At 34.5% G+C, this 18,646-nt stretch overlaps 1 long non-coding RNA gene and 1 other non-coding gene across 2 annotated transcripts; both read right to left on the bottom strand.

Moving 5' to 3' along the window:
- Positions 1 to 12,438: 12,438 nt before the first annotated feature.
- LOC128293301 (uncharacterized) lies at positions 12,439 to 18,040 on the bottom strand. Its single transcript, XR_008283470.1, has 2 exons — positions 17,871 to 18,040; positions 12,439 to 12,779 (listed from the first exon to the last, which is right to left on the bottom strand). It is a non-coding gene; the product is annotated as an uncharacterized LOC128293301 (long non-coding RNA).
- Positions 18,041 to 18,521: 481 nt separating this feature from the next.
- TRNAT-UGU (transfer RNA threonine (anticodon UGU)) lies at positions 18,522 to 18,593 on the bottom strand. Its single transcript has one exon. It is a non-coding gene; the product is annotated as a tRNA-Thr (tRNA).
- Between the last annotated feature and the right edge of the window lie 53 nt (positions 18,594 to 18,646).

Raw genomic sequence — 18,646 nt, 5'->3', positions numbered from 1 at the left:
GTTACCACTACAAGAAAGCCATATCAGTAAAGTAAACCGAAGCAATATTTTCCTTGGTGGCATCATCCTCAATGCCCATCGCTTGAAAATATTGTTCTAATTCCCACAGGAAGTTATCCACTTCTCTCGCGGACTTAGCCTCCTTGAACTTTTCGGGTTTTGGAACATCCACATGATGTTACTTCGATCTCGAAGCCAATATCCTACTTCCCAAGGCAACTTTATAGATAATGAGCTCCCCCTTAAGCTCAACAATCTTCTCTTTCATGACAGTCACCAGAGCTTCAAGAGATTCGTCCCTTACCGTCAATTTGTTCGAAGTGGATCTAAGAGTGTCCAACACAAATTCCTTGCTACATTCCATCAGTTCCTCCATACGGGTCAGGACCTCTTTGAGTGTCTCCTTCATGTCACCAACAGACTCCTCGAGATTGACCACTCGATTTTTCAAGCTCGACAGCATGTCCCTAGATCGACTAGCCTTTCTAGCCCTCCCACAGGTCTCTATTAGCTCATTCTCACCAACTTCTTTCGACATCCTTTAACAGCTCTTTGGTGAACCAAGCTCGGATACCAACTGTGACGGACTTAGAATTTTTGCCTCATAATTCGTGCAGCCTTAAACAGTTTCTTTGTCCCCAAAACGCCTAAGTCAGCCTTACTCTCATAATATGAGGATTCAACAGAATTCCTCCACAAAAATCAACACAAGTGGAAACAACTTAAATCCAAACGAAGATGATCGAAGAATGAAATAAGAACAAGCTACAGAAAACTAAGAACACAAGAGAGAGAAATTTGAGTGAATACTCTCAAGAATTCTTATTGCTTAAAACTCCAGTGATTTACAATGAGGGGAGAGGCATCTATTTATAATTGAGCCTTTTCAATTTCAACGATACAGATCAAAGTACATCAACAGCTACGATTAAAAGATATCTACAAATTAAATCTCTAAAACTACAAAATCATATCTTTTAAGATTACATATCTTCGAAGATTATGTTTCCATATGTGTCATGCTTTGTAGATGGGCCTTCAATCTCTCCAAGCAACAAGCCAATCCGATTAGGCCAAATGAACTCATTAGAACTTGATGGATTGCACAAGTGTGCCATGGTTGCAGGCTCCCATGTGCAACCAATGACACATGCATATATTCAGAAAGTTTGTTGATAGAGAAACTAATGTCAAGTCATGTAAAGGATAGGTATTGAAGTTTACCTATTACATGAAGAAAATGGGTTGCATTGATTGATTGGTAGTGCACCATCAATAGTGCAAAAAATCTTGGTGTTGCTCATGGGCATCTTGGAAAGATAGCAATTTTCCATGTTTTCTTCAATTAGTAGCTCCTTGATATAGTTTGTTTGAGAGAAAACGAATCTATTAGGTTGACTGAGAACCTCAACACTCAAAAAAGTAAGTCAATGAACTAAGGTCTTTAATTAAAAACCTTGTAGAAAGTGAGGACATAACATTGTTTATGAAAGACGGCTTATAGCCTGTGATGATTGTAACAACCCTAACCTGTATCCGTCGCTGGACTAGGGTTAAGAGGTATTACCGGATGTATCAGAACATTTTATGATCACTTCACATACATAATCTACACATCATAGCTTCATAGTCAAACATCATCATAAAGTCCTTTTCTTAGGTCAATGAGACCTTAAACATGCTTTAGGAAGGGTTGGGACTAAATCGAGCATGTAATATCCTGAATTAGGGCTTAATGGAATAGTGGTTTCGTGACCACAAATCTGAGATAGAAATAATTATTTTATAATTATTTTGATGATTATGATATGATTGCATGATTGTGTGAAAATTTCGTGATGAAATTCTATGCCTAAAGTGCTTAAATTGAAAGTAGGGACTAAATCGAATAAGTTGCAAAACTTGCATTCTAGAAGTTTTTAGTATGAAATTGTTTTGGAATATTAATGAGGAGGTCTTAAATAGCAATTTGACCAATTTTAAGTTCATGGACAAAATTAGGACATGGAAGGAATTTTTGGAAAGTTTAGTAGTAAGGGTATTTTGGTCATTTAGTTATTAAAATGAATTAAAACAAAATTAAAAGCCAATTTTGTCCATCTTCTTCATTAGGCCAAAATTTCAAGGGTTCTCCATAGCTAGGGTTTGTTTCAAGCTTTCAAGCTCCATAGTAAGTGATTCCAAGCCCGCTTTTAATGTTCTTTACGTTTTGGAATCCTTAGCTCGATTAAGCTTATGTTAGCAATAATTCAACCTAGGGTTTATATTTGGAAAAATACCCATAGGTGAAATTTGTGTATTTTGATGTTTTATGATAGAATATGAGGTTTTAAATTATGTTAGACAACTTGTGCTACTCGGTTTTGAGTGAAAACGAGTAAAAGGGCTTAATCGGCAAAAATACCTAACAGTCACAAGTATACGTTAGAGAGAGAATTTGATGTTGCCATAGAAGGGAAAAATGATCAGCATGTTATAAAACATAAGAATAAGGAATAAAGTTTAATTCCCGAGCCTAGGGGCAAAAGTGTAATTATGCAAAAGTTTAGGGGCAAAAGTGTAATTTTTCCAAAGTTCGTATTAAATGCTGTTTTGATGAATGTATATATTAAATAAGATTAATTTGGTATTATAGATCAAGAAAAACGAGATTCAAGTCGCGATCGAGGAAAAGAAAAGATTGTGGACTAAATTGCAAAATCTTTATATTTTGGTACCAAGGTAAGTTCATGTGTAAATGTAGTAACATAATTGTCATTTTAAGCAATTTAATGTTGTTTATATGATATGATGCTGATTATTATCATGAAATATTATGCTTTGTGGTTATTGTTGAATAATATGTAATTATGTGAATTACTTGATGAGTATGAACTATCACCGAAGTACCGATTTCGATATTCCGTGGAAGACGGCAAAGATGTGTGATCGAGAAAAATGCCCGTTTGAACCTTAGGAATAGATTAGGATACAAGTGACATGTCACTAGGATGGTTGAGCATCCGAACTCGTTGAGTTGAGTCCGAGTTCGTGAGATGTAACTAGGCATCTGAACTCGTTGAGTTGAGTCCGAGTTCACTTATGGATGCGAACGCCTGAGCTCGTTGAGTTGAGTCCGAGTTCACTTAGGGGCGGGTTACATGATTTCTTGATTACATATGAGGCACTTATGTGCAAATTATCCGTATCCGAAGTTGTATTCGATGTGTTCAACGGTGAAATTTCTAGTGAAATAGAAGAACACTTAAGATGCAAGTGACATTTTGGTAAGTGTTGTGAAATGGACACTTTGGACAGGTATGTTCTTAACCCTCGGGTTGAAAATAGATACAACAACGATAAGGTGGTAAGATGATGAATGATGTTTAGAAATGTGATATATGTTTTGGTGATACCATGCTAAAGTTGTTTGGTATATTTGTATTGTTATGTTACTTGTTATTTACATATGAACTTACTAAGCATTTATGCTTACTCCTTCCTTTTCATTCACTGTAGTTTTGAACAAGCCGGCCAGAATCGGGACAGTCGAAAGTTCGATCACACTATCCAAAGGACTTTTATCTTGGTAAATGGCTTGTATAACTACTTAAGTATGGCATGTATAGCAATATACCTATTTTGTGTAAATAATTTTATGATATGGCCATGTTTGGTTGAGAAAATGTTTGATATTGATAAGTCATGGTGATGGCTAATTTAGATCATGTTTGATATTATGGAAGTTTAATAGGTTATCTAGTTCATAAAATTTATGGAAAGATGAAACTTGCCTTAAAATGAATATTGTTGCAGCAATGACATGAATTTGAAAATCACTAAAAATAGTATAAATGGAACTGAATAATGAGTAAGTTATGAAATTGAATCTTAATGAGTCTATTTTCATGTGGATTGAACAAAAAGGCATATAAATTATATTTTATGAGATATTTAAACTTTTGTGAAACAGGGCGAGTGATTTTGGATCCCCTGTTCGACTTTAAAAATTCATAATAAATTTTAAAAATAATTATAAGTTTTCATTTGTATTTAAAGATTCCTTATTGAGTCTAGTTTTAATAAAAATAAACCTTATAGTCATTGAAATTCTGTATAGAGAGATATCTGATTAAGTAATACACATATGTCGAAGCAATGAACCACGAAACAGGGAGACTTTAACTAATAAACTGTACTAATTGGCCCAACCAAAATTCTAGAAAACATTCAGTAAATAGATATATGAGTCTAGATTTAGGAAAATTTACAGATCTTGATTTCGAGTTTCATAACTCGAGATATGATTTTCTTGTAATCTGTGACGCGAGTAGCTAGAAAGCTGTGAATGTAGAAACAAATGATTTGAAGTTCTTAAATTAATAAATTATGTTCGGTAACCCCTCAAGCTCGACTCCGGTGATGGTCTCGGGCGTGGGGGCGTTACATTTGGTGGTATCAGAGCAGGTTTAGTCTGTTCTCGGACTACGTGTTGTATGTACGGATTTTGCTATACATGCCATATGTATGAATTGTGATAGTGTGACGACTTGACCTTTTAAATGAATTTTATATAGTAAATGGATCCCGATCCAGTGTGGCGAGATGAAGTAGAGAGTAATGCCATGACTCAATTTGAAGAGGCGTATTGACCGAAAACCCACCTCCTCTTGTTGGTCGGGGAGGAGGAGAAAGGGATCGGAAGCCTTTCTCCAAATGATGAGTGCATGGTACACTGAGTTCGTTCGTACGAACCTAAATGTATGACCTCTCCGACCTCCCCCAATTCCTCAACCTATGCCTCCAATGCCTCAAGGAGTGGATATGATAAAATTTCATCGAACCCCCGTTGATAGAATTCGTAAACAAGGGGATGAAGAATTTAGAGTAAATATTGATGATGATGCAGAGAAAGCAGAGTTCTGGCTTGAAAATTCTATCCGGGTATTTAATGAATTATCTTGTACACCTGAAGAATGTTTGAAATGTGCTACATCTTTGTTGAGAGATTCAGCCTATAATTGGTGGAAGACTTTGATTTTAGTGGTACCGAACGAGAGGGTAACCTGGGAATTCTTTCAAGAAGAGTTTCGGAAGAAATATATTAGTGAAAGATTTATTGATCAGAAATGTAAAGAGTTTCTTGAGCTGAAGCAAGGTAATATGAAAGTCTCAGAATATGAAAGAGAGTTTGTTCGATTAAGTAAGTATGCTAGGGAATATGTTCCTACAGAAGCCAAGATGTGCCGACGATTTGAAGACGGGCTTAACGAAGACATTAAGGTATTTGTTGGGATCCTTGAACTAAAAGAAATGGTGGTACTTGTCGATTGAGCTTGCAAGGTGAAGAATTCATCAAGGAAAAGAAAAGGTAGAATCAAACACAAAATTGGAAGAAAAGACCAATGAGTAATGCACCTCACAAAGAAACCGGAAAGTCAAGAAATATGAATCCTCGCTCCCGTGTTTCACTGGGCAATCATATGGAAATTTTAAGAAGCGAAATGTGGGTCCTAAATCTCGGACTACTCACGGCTAGTGTGGGAAATACGAGATTTGTTAAACCCGAAAAGTGCCGGTGTGGTAGAAATCATTTTGGTCCGTCAGAGCAAATGAATGTTTTCGATGTGGTTCTCCGGATCATTTTATTAGAGACCGCCTGAGAGAGTGAGAAAGAAAAATTTTGAGTGTAAAAGCTAGTGGTGCAAACTCAAGAGAAGGTATCCGAGAAAAGTGGAAGTGAAACAAGTAGTAAGAATGTAGCCGAGATGCAGAGATTAGATCTCGAGGAAGAGCTCCGGCTAGAACTTATGTTGTTAAAGCACGTGAAGATGCTTCCTCACCCGATGTGATTACTGGTACATTTTCTCTTTATAATATTAATGTTATTGCTTTGATTGATCCCGGTTCTACTCATTCATATGTATGCATGAAACTGGTGTCTAGTATGAATATACCTGTTGAGAACACATAATTTATGATTAGAGTTTCGAACCCGTTAGGCAAATGCATAATAGTTGATAAAGTATGTAAGAAATGCCCTTTAATGATTCGGGGTCATTACTTTCCGGCCGACTTGATGATGTTGCCGTTTGATGAATTTGATGTTATTTTGGGTATGGATTGGTTGACATTGCATGATGCTATAGTAAATTGCAAAGAAAAGGTTATAGAATTAAAATGTGAAAGTGGTGAAATCTTGCGAGTTGAACCGCACAAATCGAGGCAATATTTAGTATGATTTCTTGATGTCGGCTCGTAGATATTTGAGAAAGGGTTATGAAGCTTATTTGGCGTATGTAATTAATACAAAAGAAGTTGAAAAGAAAGTTGAATCAAGATCTGGGTTGTGTGTGAATTTGCGGACGTATTTCGGAAGAATTGCCGGGTTTGCCTCCATCAGAAAGTAGAATTTGGTATAGATTTGATAAGGAACACTCCGATCTCGATTGCTCCATATAGAATGGCACCAACAGAGTTGAAAGAATTAAAGTCGCAGATTGCAAGAGTTGGTGATAAAGGCTTTGTGAGATCGAGTTTTTCACCTTGGGGTGCTCCGTGTTATTTGTGAAAAGAAGGATGGTTCTATGAGATTATGTGTTGATTATCGGCGGTTAAACAAGGTGACAATCAAAACAAGTATCCGCTGTCGAGAATTGATGATTTGTTTGATCACTAAAAGGAGCGACATGGTTTTCAAAGATTGACTTGAGATCCGGGTATTATCACCGCGAGTAAAAGAGTCAGATGTGCCTAAAACTACTTTTAGAACAAGGTACGGTCATTATGAATTTTTAGTTATGCCGTTCGGGTTGACAAATGCTCTCTTTGTGTTTATGGATTTAATGAATCGCATATTTCGGCCATACTTGGACAGATTTGTTGTGGTGTTTATAGATGATATTTTAATTTATTCAAAAGATGAGACAGAGCATGCTTAGCATTTGAGGATAGTTTTGCAAACTTTGAGAGATAAGCAGCTGTACGCTAAGTTTAGTAAAAGTGAATTTTGGCTCCGGGAAGTTGGATTTTGGGTCATATTGTTTCGGTGATGGTATACGGGTTGATCCTAGTAAAATTTCAGCCATTGTTGATTGGAAACCACCGAAAATGTGACTGAAGTTAGGAGTTTCTTGGGGCTAGCTGGGTATTATCATGGTTCGTAAATGAATTTTCTATAATTGCTGCTCCTATGACTAGACTACTCGAAAGGATGTTAAATTTGAATGGACGGAAGAATGTCAACAGAGTTTCAAGAATTGAAAAGTTATTAATTGAAGCACCGGTGTTGATATAACCCGAATCGTAAAGAATTTGTGGTGTATAGTGATGCTTCTCTAAATGGTTTGGGTGTGTACTCATGCAAGAAGGAAAAGTGGTGGCTTATGCTTCGAGGCGCTTAAAACCTCATGAGAGGAATTATCCTACTCACGATTTGGAATTGGTCGTAGTGGTATTTGCTTTGAAGATTTGGCGACATTATTTGTATGGTGAAAAGTGCCGAGTATATACCGATCACAAAAGTCTTAAATACTTGATGTCACAAAAAAGACTTGAATTTGAGACAGCGAAGATGGTTAGAGTTATTGAAAGATTACGGGCTTGTTATCGATTATCATCCGGGAAAAGCGAATGTGGTTGCCGATGCTTTAAGCAGAAAGTTGTTGTTTGCTTTGAGAGTTATGAACACTCAGTTGAAAATTTCAAATGACGGTTAAATTCTAGCAGAGTTAAGAGCAAGACCGATGTTTTTACAAGAGATTTCAAGCTCAAAAAATGATCAAGATTTGCTAGCCAAAAAAAAAAGGTGTAGTCGACACGGGATCAAATTTGAATCGGTTCGATGGTTTTTGATGTTTAAAATCGGATTTGTGTACCAAAAATGATGAGTTGATTCAAAAGATTTTGCATGAAGCACATAATAGTTGTTTGGCGGTTCATCCGGGCAGTACGAAGATGTATAATGACTTAAAGAAATGTACTAGTGGAATGGAATGAAAAGAGATATTTCCGAGTTTGTATCAAAGTGCTTAGTTTGTCAACAAGTGAAAGCTGAACACCAAGTACCTTCGGGATTACTTCAGCCTATTATGGTTCCTGAATGGAAATGGGATAGGATTACTATGGATTTTATATCAGGGTTGCCGTTAACTCAAGGGAAGAAAAATTCCATCTGGGCAATAGTTGACAGATTGACTAAATCGGCTCATTTTATTCCGAATGCGCATGATTATTCTCTTAATAAGTTGGCTGAATTGTATATCCAGAGATTGTTAGACTTCATGGGATACCTTTGTCAATCATTTCGGATAGAGATCCGAGGTTTACCTCACGGTTTTGGAAAAAGTTGCAAGAAGCATTAGGTACAAAGTTAAATTTTAGCACCGCTTTCGTCCACAAACCGATGGACAATCGAGAGAGTAATTGATTCTTGAAGACATGCTCGGATGTTGCGTATTGGAATTTCAAGATAGTTGGGAAAGGTACTTACCATTGGTAGAATTTGCTTATAATAATAGTTATCAGACGAGTTTGAAAATGGCACCTTATGAAGCATTATATGGTCGTAAATGTCGGACGCCATTGTATTGGATGAACTCAAGGAAAATCGATTTATGGAGTTGATTTAATAAAAGAAACCGAAGAAAAGGTGAAAGTGATTCTAGATTGTTTGAAAGTCGCTTCAGATAGACGAAATCTTATGCGGATTTGAAACGAAAAGAAATGGAGTTTCAAGTTGGTGATAAGGTATTTTGAAAGTGTCTCCATGGAAGAAAGTCCTTAGATTTGGACGAAAGGGCAAGTTAAGTCCGCATTTTATTGGACCGTATGAAATAATTGAAAAAGTTGGACCGGTAGCATATCGGCTAGCGTTACCACCCGAATTAGAGAAGATTCATAATGTGTTTCACGATCTATGTTACGCCGGTATCGTTCGGATCCTTCACATATAATTTCACCGACATAAATTGAACTCATGAACGGATATGACTTATGAAGAAGAACCGATTAAGATTTTAGCTCGAGAAGTCAAACAACTAAGAAATAAAAGTGTTGCACTTGTGAAAGTGTTGTGGCAAAAGCATGGGGTAGAAGAGACTACATGGGAACCTGAAGAAACTATGAGAAACCAATATCCACACTGTTTACAAGAAGATTTTCGAGGACGAAAATCCTTAAAAGGGGAGAGTTGTAATATCTGAATTAGGGCTTAATCGGAATAGTGGTTTCGTGACCATAAATCCGAGATAGAAATAATTATTTTATAATTATTTTGATGATTATGATATGATTGCATGATTGTGTGAAAATTTCGTGATGAAATTCTACGCCTAAAGTGCTTAAATTGAAAGTAGGGACTAAATCGAATAAGTTGCAAAACTTGCATTCTAGAAGTTTTAGTATGAAATTGTTTTGGAATATTAATGAGGAGGTCTTAAATAGAATTTGACCAATTTTAAGTTCATGGACAAAATTAGGACATGGAAGGAATTTTGGAAAGTTTAGTAGTAAGGGTATTTTGGTCATTTAGTTATTAAAATGAATTAAAAACAAAATTAAAAGCCAATTTTGTCCATCTTCTTCATTAGGCTGAAATTTCAAGGGTTCTCCATAGCTAGGATTTTTTCAAGCTTCCAAGCTCCATAGTAAGTGATTCCAAGCCCGCTTTTAATGTTCTTTACGTTTTGGAATCCTGTAGCTCGATTAAGCTTATGTTAGCAATAATTCAACCTAGGGTTTATATTTGGAAAAATACCCATAGGTGAAATTTGTGTATTTTGATGTTTTATGATAGAATATGAGGTTTTAAATTATGTTAGACAACTTGTGCTACTCGGTTTTGAGTGAAAACGAGTAAAAGGGCTTAATCGGAAAAAATACCTAATGATCACAAGTATACGTTAGAGAGAGAATTTGATGTTGCCATAGAAGGAAAAATGATCAGCATGTTATAAAACATAAGAATAAGGAATAAAGTTTAATTCTCGAGCCTAGGGGCAAAAGTGTAATTATGCAAAAGTTTAGGGCAAAAGTGTAATTTTTCCAAAGTTCGTATTAAATGCTGTTTTGATGAATGTATGTATTAAATAAGATTAATTTGGTATTATAGATCAAGAAAAACGAGATTCAAGTCGAGATCGAGGAAAAGAAAAGATTGTGGACTAAATTGCAAAATCTTTATATTTTGGTACCAAGGTAAGTTCATGTGTAAATGTAGTAACATAATTGTCATTTTAAGCAATTTAATGTTGTTTATATGATATGATGCTGATTATTATCATGAAATATTATGCTTTGTGGTTATTGTTGAATAATATGTAATTATGTGAATTACTTGATGAGTATGAACTATCACCGAAGTACCGATTTTGATATTCCGTGGAAGACGGAAAAGATGTGTGATCGAGGAAAACGCCCGTTTGAACCTTAGGAATAGATTAGGATACAAGTGACATGTCACTAGGATGGTTGAGCATCCGAACTCGTTGAGTTGAGTCCGAGTTCGTGAGATGTAACTAGGCATCCGAACTCGTTGAGTTGAGTCTGAGTTCACTTATGGATGAGAACGCCCGAGCTCGTTGAGTTGAGTCCGAGTTCACTTAGGGGCGGGTTACATGATTTCTTGATTACATATGAGGCACTTATGTGCAAATTATCCGTATCCGAAGTTGTATTCGATGTGTTCAACGGGTGAAATTTCTAGTGAAATGGAAGAACACTTAAGATGCAAGTGACGTTTTGGTAAGTGTTGTGAAATGGACACTTTGGACAGGTATGTTCTTAACCCTCGGGTTGAAAATAGATACAACAATGATAAGGTGGTAAGATGATGAATGATGTTTAGAAATGTGATATATGTTTTGGTGATACCATGCTAAAGTTGTTTGGTATATTTGTATTGTTATGTTACTTGTTATTTACATATGAACTTACTAAGCATTTATGCTTACTCCTTCCTTTTCATTCACTGTAGTTTTGAACAAGCCAGCTCAGGAATTGGGACAGGTCGAAAGTTCGATCACACTATCCAAAGGACTTTTATCTTGGTAAATGGCTTGTACAACTACTTAAGTATGGCATGTATAGCAATATACCTATTTTGTGTAAATAATTTTATGATATGGCCATGTTTGGTTGAGAAAATGTTTGATATTGATAAGTCATGGTGATGGCTAATTTAGATCATGTTTGATATTATGGAAGTTTAATAGGTTATCTAGTTCATAAAAATTTATGGAAAGATGAAACTTGCCTTAAAACAGAATATTCCTGCAGCAATGACATGAATTTGAAAAATTACTAAAAATAGTATAAATGGAACTAAATAATGAGTAAGTTATGAAATTGAATATTAATGAGTCTATTTTCATGTGAATTGAACAAAACAGGCATATAAATTATATTTTATGAGATATTTAAACTTTTGTGAAACAGGGCCAGAGTGATTTCTGGATCCCCTGTTCTGACTTTAAAAATTCATAATAAATTTTAAAAAAATAATTAGAAGTTTTTATTTATATTTACAGATTCCTTATTGAGTCTAGTTTTAATAAAAACAAACCTTATAGTCATTGAAATTCTGTATAGAGAGATATCTGATTCGTAATACACATATGTCAGAGCAGTCGAACCCTGAAACAGGGGAGACTTTAACTAATAAACTGTACTAATTGGCCCAACCAAAAATTATAGAAAAAATTAGTAAATATATATATGAGTCTAGATTTAGGGAAAATTTACGGATCTTGATTTCGAGTTTCATAACTCGAGATATGATTTTTCTTGTAACTGTGACGCGAGTAGCTAGAAAGCTGTGAATGTAGAAACAAATGATTTGAAGTTCTTAAATTAATAAATTATGTTCGGTAACCCCTCAAGCTCGACTCCGGTGATGGTCTCGGGCGTGGGGGCATTACAGAGCACATACAAAATTTTTCCAAAACTTAACAAAATTTTCAAAGTTACAGAGGTCACACGCTCGTGTGAACAGATCGTGTGCCTCACACTCATTAGACACACGTCTAGGCCATGGCAAAATAGGGCATACATACTGACTTATCCACATGACTAGAGACATGCCCGTGTGCCTTGGACGTGGTCGAATCTGACTAACCACACGCTCGTGTGCCTAGGCTGTGCTTGAGACTGACTTTAAATTGTAGGACTACCTCAGGGGACACACGGCCGTGTAACATGACCGTATGTCACATACGGCTGAGACACACGCCTGTGTCTCTGCCCGTGTGGATAAAATACCCTATTTGCAAATCCAATTTGCCACCCTTAATGGTCATCCCTACAAGTCCAAAATCAAAACACAATTTCACCATAATTTGAACCAATTTCAATCCCAAAACATACATCATTCATGTCATATAATCACTAACCAATTTCATCCTTATTATCCAAACCAAACATACCAAAATCACATACCAACTCATTCATTCATACATGTCATTATCCCAATTTTTCACATTTATTCTCATATCAAAATCATACCATTTCCATAACTAATTCACATAACTAGCTTACCAAATTGACTGTTTCTCAATAGGCCATTTATGCACATCAACAAATACCATTTTTTATCACAACTTATATACCAAAAACCACACCAAATAGCAACTTTAATCTAGTGATATCACATGGCATGATATACACTTCAAAAATCATATTCAAATACTTCTAGCCTATACATGTCGTACTTCAATATTCACATTTTCAGAAGGTACCAAAATATAGTTCGATAGTGTGGTGATGATCCTCGATGATCCTCAAGCTCTCGGTAGCTTCGATATCTACAAAACAATTGTAAACACACACAAATTAAGCTTTCAAAAGCTTAGTAAGCCATATACAAATAAACTTATCACATAATACATTTTTAAACCAATTCATTCATGTAGCTCATGGAAAAACACAATCACATAATCATATGTCTCATATAACTTATTTGATCATAATTCACTTACATATATCATATGTCCACAAATGTACATATACTTACTTTTCATTTTCAAACATGATATACATTTCAAACGTACCTGCATTGGATACACATTCACATAGTCAGTTGTTTCTCAGAGTGGCCGTTGAACTGTGGATAACTCGAAAAGCTCGTACAATGTCAACGTCCTAGACGTGGTCTTACATGTAATCAAATATCGATGCTATTGTCCCAAATAGGGTCTTACACAAAGTCAAATATGATACCAATGTCCCAGACATGGTCTTACACTTTAATTTCAAATCGATGCCAACGTCCCAGATGTGGTCTTACACGAAATCACATATCGGGATCCTATATCATGATATATGTATCCTAACTATTCTTATGGTTTGTACGAGACTTTTTGGACGTCGTCACATTATCAGAACTTTCTCGGATTTCTCATATTCAACTCAAATAACCATTAATCATTATTCAATAGCATATAAGCAATAATAATTCAATTCAAACACATTTATTTGTATATCGACTTACTTTGTACGGGAATGAACGAAAACAAACGTTTATTCAACTACTTTTGACTTTCCCCGATCTAATTCCGTTTTCTTTGGTTCTTGATCTATACACATTCAAATTTAACTCTTTTATTCAACAAATCATTCAATTCAATCCATATGCACATATTTAGGGTATTTTACAAATTAGCCCTTATTTTTTCACATTTTGACATTTTAGTCCCTAATTAACAAAATCACAAAATACACAAAATTTCCTTATACACATACTTGGAAGAATATTCATGTAGTTCATATAAAGCCCATATATTTCATTTATTTTAAATTTTAGTCCTTCAAAATCTCATTTTCACAATTTAGCCCAAATTACTCAAATTCATAAAAAATTCAAATACAAAACATTTTAATCTAACATTTTTCTTTCATTTTTCATCAATTAACATCACAAAACTCACAATTTCATCAATGGCTCAACTCAAAATCTTCATCAAATTTTGAAATTAAGACATGAGCTTAATAGAACACAAAACAACGATCACAAAAACGTAGAAATTATCAAAAATAGATCAAAAACCATACCTTAATCACAAATTTTCTTAGCCGAACCATAGGAACTCTTTTCTTTCTTTTTTTTTCTTTTGTAATTTCGACAACAAGGATGAATGAATCATCCATTAGCATGTTTTATTTTATTATATTACATATTAATTATCAAATACTAATTTTACCTTTTATTAAACCATATAAAAATCACTTAATGGATGGTCATTAATGTCCATTAACCTTATCAATGGTCTAATTACAACATAAGGACCTCCCATTTACTAAACCATAACAATTAGGCACTTTAACAAATAGCAAGTCGCTTTTGCACTTTACGCGATTAGGTTATTTTTCCAAATTAGGCACACAAACAATCAAATTGTTATACGAAACTTTCACACATAATAATTCACATATTATAAGCACGGAAAATAATATTAAAATATTTTTTGACTTAGATTTATGATCCTGAAACTACTATTCCGACTAGGGTCTAAACCGGGTTGTTACAATGATGATGTGTCAACATAGACAAGTAGGTAGACTATTGCTTGAGGTTGAATGAATATTAATAGAGATAGGTCAGATTTGATTTCACAAAATCACGATTGTAGATAGTTGCGACTTAAGCCAGTGGCGTATGTTTCGGTCATAAATAGCTTTGCATAACTTGCAAATATGATAAATGTGAGGTTAAGACATATATACCTTTTTTTCTAGATGTCTTGCAAGAAGGCATTGTTGGCATTAAGTTTACGTAAAACCCAGTTGTGTTGAATAAACTACTGAATTGAATATTGCATGAAAATCCACTCTAGGTCACTGAGTGAACCCTTTTGCAACAAGACGAGCCTTAGATCAATTGATGAGTTCATCTATTTTTTTTCTTTTTTCTAAACAATCATTTTTACCGCACAATATTCTTCATAGGGTCATTAGAAACTAATCCCCAAGTTTAGTTCTGTTGCAATGCATCAAACTCAACTTTCATTGCATTTTGTCACTTAAGTGTTTGTTGGCTTGGGCAAAAGCTTGAGGAGTGTTGTTTGGATGAAGAAGAGCCATGAGATAAAAAAAAATGTCTTGTGAATGTTATTTTGGGAATAGGTTATCATTCGATTTAATGGATTGGCTAGTTGGGTTTTGAGAGGTATTATTAGGGACATTGGTAGTGGATTGATTCTGTCATGGCATTCGACGAATAAATAATAAGGAACTGATTGAGTTTTTGATGTTGTGAAGCATGGATGGGTTGGATTCTGATGGGTGAGAGGTTTTGGTTCCAAGTAGCATGATTGTCAAGAGAGAATGTAGTAGGTGAAGAGGATGTACCTATGCAAGATTCATTGGAGCGTTGCTTAGGTGAGGGTGGCATCGTTAAGTGACCTGTGAATGAGGAGGGGGTGTCTGTTATTGGTTTTAGGGTAAAAAGAGCATCATACATTACCAAATAATGAATGACATTCAAATAATTAAAATCGAAGTGCAAAGCATTCATACAACTACGTGCCCAACTTGCCAAATGATGTGCAACAGAATTAGCAATACGATTAACATATGAAAAAGAAATAGAAGTAAATGTACTAATAATGCTATATATCAGCCTCCAAAAGGTGCACACCAAAAAAATATAGGTTTGTGCTTTTCAAATGGAACTTGTTGATCACAGTCATGGAGTTGCCCTTGATCATGACATCAAAATAGCCTCCACCCTTGGCAAATTTGAGAGTCATAATGAATGTCCTCACCTTTACTAGGTTCACAGAATAAATGTCTCTAAGGGTGTTTGTTGTTGATTTTATGGAGATGGGACTTGAGATGCTTGAACTAAAACTAAACTAGGCAAGGGTAATTCAAGAGTTGGTATTGAAGGGGTAATATTTGTATTTGAGGAAGAATTAAACGTGGGCATATCCCATGTTAAGATTTTAAAGTTTTGTTTCATATGGACAAATATATTTTGAAAAGGGAAGACTGTTTCAAAAGAAATATACACCATTGGACAAATATGCTTTTCGAGGAAATTTGATCATAGCATTGATGGCAGTGACGAATGGTAGAGAAACCCACAAAGACACATGGTTTAGACATGAGATCTAGTTTACTTATCAGCATATGTCTAAAGTCAAGGATAGCAAACTTCTTTAGCCGTGGTTATGATTCGGGTCGGGCCTATATAAGGTACCTAGATTAATTTTTTAAGTTCGAGTTTAATTTGACCTAAAATATGTGTTTATTTTTTTATCCAAATCTGACCTAATTTGAGAAAGGTAAACTCGAGCCCAGCCCGGACCTTCCATATTTAATTTTTTAGATTAACTTTTATTTAAAAAGAATTTTTTAAAAAATATAATACACTAAATAAATTTAAAAAGGCTAAAATAAAAATTTCTAAGATATTAAAAATATTTATATTAAAAAACACTACCTTAAATATAATAAATATTTTATTATATTAAAAACAAAAAAATATAATAAATATTTTATTGTATTAAATATAATTTTAAAATTTTATGTTTTGGGTTGAGTTATTTAGTTGAGTAAATGTTTTTAGGTTTTAGGTAAAGAGTTTAATTGTTATTGAGTTAGTGATTTAATATAAATATAAATATATAATTATTATTTAACATATATAATCAATATAATATTTTTATAACATAATATATACAAGTCGAGCTCAGGAAAAAATCTTACCCAAAGTTCTGCCCATACGAAAAACGAGCATTAAATTTTACATAGGCCCATTTTTTAAAATTTGTATTTTTATTTAAATCCTTCAATTTTATCGATAAATTTTTAAGTCTAAACGATTAATGACCTGTAATTAAGATTTTTGTTGACAGGCAAAAGACCATGAGGAAGGCTTCATGTAACAGAGTTCTAGCTATTTTCACTATATGTCAATGACCACGTTGAGCAAAAGCTACTCTTTGAGGTGTATAGAAAGGTATTACAAAGTGCTTCATGTCTTGAGAGACAAGATTCAAATCAAGGCTTTTGTATTTTTCACCATCAGTGGAAAAAGAAAATATTTTTGTATTATAATGTTTTTCCATTAAAAATCTTTTACGTCATTGTGGGTGTTAAGAGTATAAAACCAAACGTATTCTTAAAATTAGTCAACAAAAAATATAATAATATAATTCTCTATTAAGAATAAGATTGTAAAGACTCTATAAACAAACTAATAATTACTTAAAAAAGTTAAGTGATGAGCTTTATTGATTGAGCAAGAATTATAGAAATGCAATTTTTCCTTGGCTGAATAAGTCAGAGAGGATATATTTATAACATTAATATAGGGATGCCCAAGATAATGGTGTCATGTTGTATGGCTGGGGTGCTTTGGTGACTGAAAACAGTTGTGGAGATATAGTTCCTAAAAAGTTAGGCCAACCAAGGGGCTACTTTAGAACCATTGAGATGGTCAAAGAGATCATAATCATGCACCAACACTAAAAATTATAATTTTTACGTCGAGAATTTTATATTATCAATTAATTTTACGGGTAGTTGAAAAGCGGAGTTAAATTGTATAACTATAGTGTTGGCTACTAGTGGTGTCGATATTGAAAACGAAAATATTGGTAGAAGCCATTTAGAAAGACTATGGGAGAGGTAATGGGGGTGAAGAGATAGGTCTAGCTCGTATGAGCGTTGATAGTTCTAATACCATGTAAACTCAAGAATAGGCAATAGAAAGCTGATATGATTTTGTGAGGTGTGCCTCGCATTTATCAAATAGTTAGTAAACACTTATCGAAGACAGACACAACTAATCCTATAATAAAAGTAATTTATTCAAACAAAAAATAACCTATTAAAAAGATTAACAAATAGAATTAAGAGTCGAAGTGTTGTTGAACGTCAATACATATTACCTTGGTTTTACGTTCAGAGAGTGGGTTTTACATAATCAATATCCGGAACATATTTTTGCAGTAGCACACAAAATCAAGGCTTCGGTCATCAAAACATAACTACCTTGCCACCTTATAAGGGGGTGAAGCTGCCCTACAAAGTGAACTTCCAATTAAATGCACATGGCTGAGGGGTGAACAAATTTTAGTTAGAACTGATCTATGTTGGAATTTGGCAGCCCCCAAAGTGGGGGTCTGTTTTTGTGGTTGATGATGTCGGAAAATGACTATTGAGTTAATGGTCCCATGACCATTGAAGATGTCTGTTTGAAGTGGGACTAAGAGAGACAATCCCTTGAGAAGGGCACTCTCATTGGCACCAAAGACAGCTACATTTGGATATAAATCCACATGACCTTTCTTTTTTGTGGATCTTATTTCAAGCTTTCTCTTATGGCTGCAGAGTTTTATGGTCACATATCTTAATCTTTACTGATATAAAGAGAAATAAGAGAGGGAAAATCTGAACCAAGCAAAGGGACCAATTTGTATAAAGATTAATTGAAGAAATCTTCGTCATTGTTCTAATTAAAAATCCAAATCTAGCTTTTTATTATTCCTCTTCCATTCGTCTCTGATAGCCAAAAAAAAAAAAAACAATAAAAACGACAATGCCCCCATGCAGGATCGAACTACAGACCTTCAGTTTACAAGACTGACGCTCTACCACTGAGCTATAGGGGCTGTTGAGACTCCTTCCAAACATAATTTATTTCTACAATTTATAAACCTCAATA

Source organism: Gossypium arboreum, chromosome 5 (assembly GCF_025698485.1).
Source record: "Gossypium arboreum isolate Shixiya-1 chromosome 5, ASM2569848v2, whole genome shotgun sequence".
Classification (NCBI taxonomy): Eukaryota; Viridiplantae; Streptophyta; class Magnoliopsida; order Malvales; family Malvaceae; genus Gossypium; species Gossypium arboreum.
Note: the sequence above shows the minus strand (reverse complement) of the source record. Positions and strands in the feature narration are given on the sequence as shown.